Below are 9,158 nucleotides of genomic sequence, written 5' to 3' on the forward strand. Positions count from 1 at the left end.
TGGAGTGCAAGTCCCTATGGGTCCTTTATAGGTGAGCCCAGAATACTGAGAAGAAATAGAATATGTTCTGTACACCTGAGGTGGCAGCAGCATTCTTATTACATGTGAATCACCAACTTTAGAGAATTAGAAAGATAATCCCTGTGTTATTTTTATGGCTTGTTTAATTTTAATTTATTATATCTGTCTTCATCAGTACAGGGATTGGTTGGATTAAAGGGTTTAACATATATATATATATATATATATATATATATATATATATATATATATATATATATATATATATATATATATATATATATATTCTCCTTGGATATTAATCAGAGCATTCGTGGAATTGCTTTGGCTCGTTAACCTTTCCTTTAAAAGGTGAAAAATATATGTACCTGCAGCTTGTTTGCCTGCATTTCAGTGCAATACCTCAGGCACTTCTTTGTAATTATATATGCCTAGCTGTCCAAGAAAGCAACATCTGCCCCTTCTGTTTAGCAGATTATTATTAGCTTGTATTAATAGATGCAGGCCTGAAAAGACGAAATCAGCTATTGATAATTGCAAGAAGTACACAGCGGCTACTGTATCGATCGGCTTGTCCCTTATTCCCCTGGTAGAGCAGAGATAAGAAGAGACACTCTTTAGTGCAATATAATTTCTTTTGACCTATCTGCTTGCTACAGACTTATGATGAATAGCCGGAGTGGTTAAAGTCTTTTATCACGAAAGTTACCCCTTGATATAATATTGATTCTTTATAACTAGCTCCAAACACAAAAATCAAACTGTCCACTTGACCATCATCATCATCAATATCATCACAAAGGCTTTTGGAATAAAGATCAGCACAGCACAGAAAATGGTTCGGGTAATCTGGCCAGTTTATCTGTATTTCCTCTTGATGGGAAAAAAGGAAGGGGGTGGGGGTTGTAAAAGATGTCAATTTACCAGAAAAAAAACAGCGTTTAGGAGAAGACAATAAGATGGATTATATGAATAGAGCTGGTGCTTATTATGACAGAAAGGAATATGTAACAGAAATTATGTTGTACCTTAAGTTCCAGGATCCAGGGCCAAACAGGTTAGAGTCACTTGCCTATTATGTGCCATAGGATATAGACCAAGACCCTTTTTCAGGAAAATCAACACTTTAATAAAGATGACACTGTATTAAAATACCAGTTTATAGAACAAATGTTTCTTCTGTGATGCAAAAGAATGAAGGAAAGTGACACACTAAAAGCTGGGCTACTTGCATAGATGCCAATCTACATGGCAGCTTTGGAGCAGTAGCAAAACCCAGCACCTAATCTAGCAGACTTTGACTTTTGGAGGGTGCTAGGTGTTGTAGTTTCCAATAGCTGGAGGATCTGGAGCTTGCTATCCCTGGCTTAGACAGCGTGGATTTCATGCCTCACCCCTTAGTGTGCCAGCTGAGACTTGCTATATTAGCACAATCATTAGCAATTACAGGAAAGTGATCTCTGGGAGAATGAAGACTGTGAAGGTGTGAGAGGGAGAGGAGATCCTTCCCCCTTGGAACCATCAGAACTGAACACAGGTTCCCTTCAAACAGACGGTATGTTCATCTGATATGATAGGGGGCTTAGACTGGGTACAGCACTTAACTCTAACGGTGCCAGGCTGGCCCGTAGAACTTTACACCACCCCTCTGAAAATGAGCGGCTGCACATTTAACCACTTATATTCCTTGGTGCTGGTACCTGGAGATGACTGATATAACTGACTTGGTAGGAAGCAGAGCACGGTGGATATTAAACACCATTAATGGACAGCTAAACAGAACATTTTTTCTATGCTGCTTAGCTATCCATTCAGACTTTCTTTGACTGCACTTCTGCTAGAGACTCTGCAGGCACAAGGATCTCTAACCCCCGGCTGAGCATTACATGGCGTTTGATCATTACTTCCCCACTGTATATAGAGTTGTCTCCAGAAAACATCTGCTAGGGAATATGGTGCCTAAATCCTAGGGATGCTTGCAAAGGGCGTGTAAGAGGCAGCTTTTAGCTGTGCGATCAGTGTGACATGGAGTGTCTGTGTTACTATAGCTTTCCCAGGCAAGTGTAGCGCCGGTACTATGGCCCATGCAGTACAGTACGTGGGGTTACACTGGGCAGGACATACCTTGCCTTTCGTGTCGAACCCTTGCAATAAGGCAGAGCGCAGGGTTAACCTTCTCCCTATAGCACTCTGTTCAGGTCGTCCTATTGCATACTCAATGAAGTGAGGTCTAATGTATGTAGAACGTCAATGTCTGTGGGCGAACATTGTAGCCATGTGTCATTTTCGTGTAAAAGTCTCACTTTGAACTGCAGTATCTGCATTACTGAAACACTGATATGACTTGTATAGTCGTTATTCTACCCATGTATTAGGACCCTTTCCTTTAGATTAAATGAATTCTGGGTAGACAATTTGCCAAGTAATAGTTTATCTTATGCCTACACGCGTTGCCATTTCATGCCATCGATATGGTAGGACTTTGTTGTCACTCTTATCCCCCTCCTTGTGCCTACAGAAAGTGAGCCAGCTAAACAGGGAGATCATTTGCTGCAACGCTTGGTGCTTTTCTCAGCGATGCCCATGCCCTGCAGGTCTATATAATGAGCAAGCCCTGAAGAGACAAACCTAATGTCACTTTGAGAGTACATCAGTTTCTGTACACATACACAGGTACCTACGGATCTCTTGGACAGATGCAGAATACGCTATTGATGCAAAAGCATCGCATTGCTCTCTGGGGAGAGAACGTCAGTTGGTGCAGTCAGAGCTGTAAAGGTTGTCATTGGTTATCAGCTTTTTTGATGCTTAAGAAAAAACATGGGCCTTGGTTCAAGTGATGGAAGTTGCTAATGTCGCAGCTTTGCGTAAATAAGAGCGTATATAAGAAACTAATGCGTATATAAGAAACTGCAGAACAGTCCTGTAGAGTCTCAATTGCAGGGTATTGCAAACACACCGAGTTGTGTTAAATTACAGTAGGGTGAGGCGTGTGGAGCATGGCTGCTTAGGCCGCAAAACTGCTAGGCAATACGTTATGGAAAAAATACTTCGCGTATTTAAGAAAAAAAAAATTACAGCTAATGGTTAGGAGACGGGTCTCTACAGCATATGTTTGCTCCTATGGAGGAAGATTTTTGTGAACCCTAAACCAAAATTTGCTGTGGCACATCCATACCAACTAACTAAGTGTCAGCCAGGGGCTATATTATGCAGCCCTAAGGAGCAGATGCCTTTAATTGCCAAGGTGATGTTATATTATGGGCAGGTCTTGACTGGAATTCAAAATAGTCCTGGCATTTCAAGTACTCAGAGGCCAAAACTGCCCCTCACCAGTTCAATAAATGATGACTGTCCATGGCATCTTACAGCAGCCCCTCTGACATTTTGCAGAACACACATGGGCACCCTACACAGAAAGCCTGATGCTTATAGCCTAGTATTAACAGAAAGCAATAGAGTACAGTGCTGTCAGACCATCACTCCAGATGTTTTTGTCTCTATATTTCCCAAAGGGTATGGTTATGACTTGGGAGTTATTGTGACTTCTCAGACTTCTCAGTACCTTTTATTAGTAGAGCTAGAATGTAAGCAGAAATTCACTTAATTTGAAGGTATAATTTCCAAACACAATAAAGGAAAAAGAAAAACAATGCCAATTGTTAGAGAAAGCCCTTACCCCATGCAGTTTAAAGGAACAGTAACATAACAAAAAATTAAAGTGTTTTAAAGTAATTAAAATATAATGTGCTGTTGCTCTGCAAAAAACTGGTGTTTTTGCAACAGAAAAGCTACTATATAAATAAGCTGCTGTGTAGCAAGGGTGCAGCCATTCAAGCTGGAAAAAAGGAGAAAAGGCACAGGTTACATAGCAGATAACTAGTAGATAAGCCCCATATAATGGGGATTTATCTGTTATCTGCTAAGTAACCTGTGCCTTTTCTCCTTTGAATGGCTGCCCCCATGGCTACACAGCAGCTTACTTATATAAACTATAGTAGTCTTTCTGAGGCAAACACACCAGTTGTGGCAATGCAGGGCAGCAGTACATTATATTCTCATTACTTTTATACACTTTCATTTTTTGGTGTTACTGTTCCTTTAAAGTGTATAATGTAAAACACAGATGTAGGGATGTAATGTTCTTGTCACATCATCATGAATCTTCCACACAGATTATGTCAAGAAAAGAAAAATATATTTGTAAAGCCACTACTGTTAAAGTTGGAATCCCATTAAAGCTTGAGTGCTAAATACAGAGTAACTGATAGTGGCCCAATATTTAGTATATCTAATGAAATATAATTTCTCATCCCCAACAGTTAAAAAAGTTTAGTAAATTTATTCCATACTTACTATCCTACAGCTTTCCTGAACTGTGGTTTGGTGAGGATGATGGGAGTTTTTTTTTATCTGAAAAGGAGGAATTCAGACTTAACTTACCAGCTTTAACCTTTGTCACCAACCCCTTCCTATGAAAAACGCATTGCATATAGAGTGTCCTGACTCCATGCCTAAAGGGAATTGGCAGGTCACAATTTTTAATATCATTGTGCTTAATTTAAATGCATTCTTGCTTAATTCTGCCTGGCCCACCATGCCTTAATGGAGATCAAACATGGGTTGATGGTCTGTAATTTTTTTTACAAGATTAGGCCAATTGATTAGCTCAAGGCAGGTTACAGGATAAGGCAGGCTACAGTATAAAGCAGGCTACGGTAATGCAGCCTGCCTATTTTTAGATCACTTCAGGTACTTCAGGCTCCTTATGTAATGCTATGCATCTCTGTAGAGGAGGTCTGTGTATGTTGAATAACATTGGAGTCATTTAAATATCATACACATGCATAATTTACAAATTGAGAATTTCGTTTTATTAAAATACAGTTGATATACGCACTGATGTGGTAAAAAAATATTTACATGCAGTTACAATGAAGCAGTGCATCTCTGGGGTCTTGAGTTCAATTTTGACCTGGGCACAGTCTGTAAGGAGTTTTATTGGTTCTGTTACTCTTATTTACCCTGTGTATGTTGCGGAAATGTGTAGGGTAAATTAGAGTGTAAGCTCCACCTTGCCAGGTACCGATGAAAATGAACAATCACTGTTTACTGTTAAGTGATTAACCCCATAGCACTGCTAGGGTTAATTATTGAGGGATCTATGGCTTCTGTGCAAATGCACTAACACCTCTCCATGGTACAGTTTCTCTGCTGTGTCACCCTGTGTTCAACCTGGGAAGGGTTAGAAAGAATAATATTAAGTAAACTGAGAAGTTTTAAATAATATATGTGTTCTGTGATTGATCCAAGCCTGCTCTTACTGTTGTTAGGCCCTGTGGCAGTTCCTCACTCTCTCCCCTGCTCGCATCCCTTTCATGTCCCAGAGGACTGTTCATTGGCTTTTCTGATAGATATCGTTAGAGGATTAGATCAGTCAATCACAAACAAAAATGTGAGGGCACCTAGGCAGCGTAAGTGTTTTTTTACGGTGAGGGCAGTGAGGTTGTGGAATGCCCTTCCTAGTAATGTTGTAATGGCAGATTCTGTTAATGCCTATAAGAGGGGCCTGGATGAGGTATTGAACAAGCATAGTATCCAAGGCTATTGTGATACTAAAATCTACAGTTAGTATTGATGTTGGTATATATGGTTTATGTATGTGAGTGTATAGATAGGTCAGTATGGTTTATGTATGTGAGTGTATAGATAGGTCAGTATAGGTTTGTGTGTGCTGGGTTTACTTGGAAGGGTTGAACTTGATGGACTCTGGACTTTTTTCAACCCAATGTAACTATGTAACTATATGTAACTGAATCTAAAGCAGAAGTATGAAAGACTTAGACATTAGAAGCCCTAGACATTAGACATTAGACATTAGACTTAGACATTAGAAGCCCTCCAGAAGTTCTTTACTATAAATCCCATCATTCCTTAAAACAGGAATCTAATAACGGCTGGTGGCCACAGACTGAATAACAATGGATTAGAATTTACCTTGGATAGTACTAGTGTGTTGTAAGTGAAGGGAGACACTTGCAGGATACTTGTTGTTTTTCTTTTATATTTCCACTGTTTGGATACTTCTCTGTACATGGACCCCTCAGTACAGAAGCCTAACCAAGTTTATTTTGTAATGCTTTGTTAGCAATTCACTGCAAAATGATATCACTATTAGGTTTCATCTCAGGCAAAGAATCATTTAATTATATATAGTATATATTATCTATTGTGTTCCCAGTATGCAAAATGGAGCCAAAATAGCTAGTAAATATAGGGTAAGGAATTTAGCTTATCTAAAAAAAAAGCTAATAATGATAATAATTTTTACTGGCAACTATTTGCAGAGACCGGGTTTTAACAATTATTATTTTCTTTTAATTGATTCCTTGTAGTGATATATAAAAAGACTAACATTCATATTTTGGGAATAACCACTTTACTGGGGTTAAATTCCCCTAATGGTACATTGTAACCAGTGAAGCTGTATATGTATAAAGTAAAGACTAAATTGGTCACTTTTGCATACTGGCAAAGTGACACCAAGTGACGCCAAGATAAGAAAACTGAAGTCCTTGCAAACTGGGGTAAATTTGCTAAATAGAGATGAAACACATAGTTGCAATGTAATGCACAGGATTCATATGGCTGAATTATATGTAATATGGGCAGATACTGAGCATAGTTATTAAATGTAATCATCTAATAAACATACCAGTATAGCTGCTTGGCATCATTCTGATGATATAAGTGACAGATATATATATATAAAATCTGCAGGTACTGAATGACCATAAACAGGAAACGGTTCTTTCCTGCCCACATGTAACTAGCTGTACCTAGCCAGGGCTACTGTGCAAAATTCTGATTTAAGTGCAGTTAAGTGCACATACAGAGACACGCACCACTTACTCATAACAGCTTCTCATGACAGCCTTTATTGTCCCCAAACCAACTGCTTCCCAAATTGATATGATAGATATTGATTGGGGCTTGTTCTGATAACAGATCCTGCTGGATGGAAAGCCTGTTTGGGCTGAATGCTTTAAATGGGCCCCCCATGTGACTGTTTGCCCTAGGGCTGAATATTTAGATCAGACTGGTTCAGCTTACCACATAGGTAGCCATTTAATCTCTGTTCCCTTTAATAGTTTATAACACTAAAACTGCAATTTCTAACATGTAACTAATTCAGATATACACATACACAAAATGTCCTGGTCCAGGTCTGACCCAACACAGTTGGCTACTGTGTTGGGTCAGAACAAGTACAGAGAATAAAAAAATATAAACAGCCAGACAGACACTGCTTTCAACAGCAATCATAAGAAAACCACAGAAAACATTTCTGAAATGTGTATTGAAAAGTTGCTTAAAATTTTCTTTAAATATGCAAAATCTTTTTACATTATGCATTATACATTTTTGCAACAGTTACATTTATGCAACAATTTTTTAGGTGGAAATTCCCTTTAAAATATAAATGCTAGCATTTTTCTTCAGCTGCTTCAAATGGTATAAACATCATGGTATTACGTTGATAGCCTGGTGAATGATTTGTTTTACCTCACATAGTTATCTCACCCATTCTGCTAAATCACTGATCTAAATGTCTTACCGAAGTGCACTAATGCTAACAATAGAATGCCTGTGTCTTCTCTATAGAGATCTATTGACTGTTCTTGCAGGACTGATGTCTCCATGAAAGAATCTCTGCAATAAAATAAGAGCAGGCTGCTGTTTGTGATCAGTATGATGAGGTGAGGAAAAAAAAGGAATATTAGTAACCGCTTTGTACACACGTTCTAGAGATACATACAAGGGATCAACTAAACAGATGATTTAGTGATTGACAAACTCTTTGCAGCACAAGAAAGGCCTCTAATCCTATGATTGTTATTATGATTGTGATGATGATTATTATCCTTTATTTATATAGCAGCAACATATTCTGCATTACTTTCTATATACAGGTATGGGATCCGTTATCTGGAAACCCATTATACAGAAAGCTTCAAATTACGGTAAGGCTATCTCCCATAGACTCTTTTTTAGTCAAATAATTAAAAATTTTACAGATTTCCTTTTTCTTCTGTAATAATAAAACAGCACTGTTTACTTAATTCTAACTAAGCTATAATTAACCCCAGGTCATCAATGCAGAATAAGGAGAGTATACCAATTACCATTGTATTTTAAAGACAAATTGAAGGATATAAAAAGATTCAGAAGATTTTAATTATTACTGCAATTTCATTTTATGCCCAAACTCCTTAATTCGAATTAGGAAAAAAATCTAAATAAAACTCGAATGTAAAACAGTGGCATCTAAAAGTTTGTGAGTTCATGTAGAAGTTAATGTGGGTTGTCCTAGGCAAAACTTTTGCAGTTTTTTTTCCAGTTTTTGAAATTTTTCGAATTGAGAGTTTTTAAACCCACTGAAAACGATGAGTAGAATATGAAATTTTTCCACTGTTTTATTCAATCGAGTTTTTTAATATCACAATTTTTAATAATCAAACATTCGAGTTTGGTAAAATGTTACATTTATTAAAATTCATAAAAAACTCTAAAATTCACGAATTTGAATTTTGATAGCTATGCCTCCAAACCCTTATTTTCATATTAAAATGTGAGTAAAATAATTGAATAAGTACAAAAATTGCATGACCAATTTAGTATGTCCCATACATTAAAGTCACTTGACTGGGATCTGAGTCCTGAAATAAATTCTGGATTAGATGCATCTGTAATTTTTTTATTCACCGCAGTACAGTTTCTGTTACTAAATATAATCAGTTTTCTTAAAATTAAATATGTTATCATTGTGTTGTAGTTTACTTTAATCTTTCTCATCTAGGTCAGTCTGCTAATTAATCCTATAAAGGGTAATGGCAAACAATATGTTTTATCGCCCATGATTAATCTCCTGCAGCATGGGCAACGCAATGTCTGAAAATACTTTTCCAATGGTGACAGTGCTTGTTGCTAGCAGTATAATATTTCAAACACATCACCACCAGAAACTGAATTATTTCATGCATGTAAAGGAAACCAAGACAATAGGTCATGTGTTAGGGTGCATTTTTAACAGTTCATGCATATTACCAAGAATTCCAAAAGATACACCATTCTCC

The sequence above is a fragment of the Xenopus tropicalis genome, chromosome 6 (genome assembly GCF_000004195.4).
Source record: "Xenopus tropicalis strain Nigerian chromosome 6, UCB_Xtro_10.0, whole genome shotgun sequence".
In the NCBI taxonomy this organism is placed as follows: Eukaryota; Metazoa; Chordata; class Amphibia; order Anura; family Pipidae; genus Xenopus; species Xenopus tropicalis.